Below are 888 nucleotides of genomic sequence, written 5' to 3'. Positions count from 1 at the left end.
GTAAGAGATTTATTTGTTAGATCTGCCTTTCTGTGATTTGCGTCCAACTCTCCCAAACCCCCCACCACCGCCCAGTTTGTATAATGACGACAAATAAAAAAAGGCACCCATAGAAGTGTGCTGTTTGTATATGAYCATTGTCAGCTGCTGGGGTGCTGGTGTCGACCCCCACCCCCCTTTTTGATTTTTGCCAAGTCAACTTGAAGTGAAAACCAAACTGAAACCAACAAAACGACAACAAATTGAAGGTTTTTGTCTTCAGTATTATGGAGGGCTTGTAGAAATTCAGAAAATGTGGTCTTTTGTAAAAAAAAAATAAATAAATAAATAAAAAAAGGGAAAAAGGAAAACACATTCAGTATGAGATGCGAACCATATGATAAACACCTTTAAGGGGATGAGGTGGCTGAGAGGAGCTGGACCACRCTCAAACAGAGCTCTGTTTCAGTGTAACATAGCACATAATGCAGGCTGTGGACCTGCACTGGGTTGCACCATCTATGCGCAAGTTTGTTCCCGGGTTAGTTCAGAGGAATGTGGCTTCAAAGCAGATAGTTCATTTGTAATTAGCAAGTTACTGAAACTGAATTGTACAGTAGACATTTAAGGTTCACTTTAGGGTCGTATCGAYGACAATTTAACAAGAGTCAGCAATATCAGTTTGCTGCTGTTCAAGGTGGATTTAAGATTTGTTAGGCTTCAAAAGTTTTGATTGGACAAAAAATATCCTTATTTGTTTCTATAAGGATGAGAAAAGTTTTACACGTTTTAGTCTGCTCTCTGCAAATTATCTATTGCTAACCATTTTTTAACAAACCTCTGTGATTTTAGATATTTATATTATTATTATTATTATTAGCATTTGGCTTTTGTGCTGAGATAATCCCA

This window comes from Austrofundulus limnaeus, unplaced genomic scaffold (genome assembly GCF_001266775.1).
Source record: "Austrofundulus limnaeus strain Quisiro unplaced genomic scaffold, Austrofundulus_limnaeus-1.0 Scaffold1400, whole genome shotgun sequence".
Classification (NCBI taxonomy): Eukaryota; Metazoa; Chordata; class Actinopteri; order Cyprinodontiformes; family Rivulidae; genus Austrofundulus; species Austrofundulus limnaeus.
The sequence above is the reverse complement of the archived record's forward strand: the minus strand, read 5'-3'. Positions refer to the sequence as shown.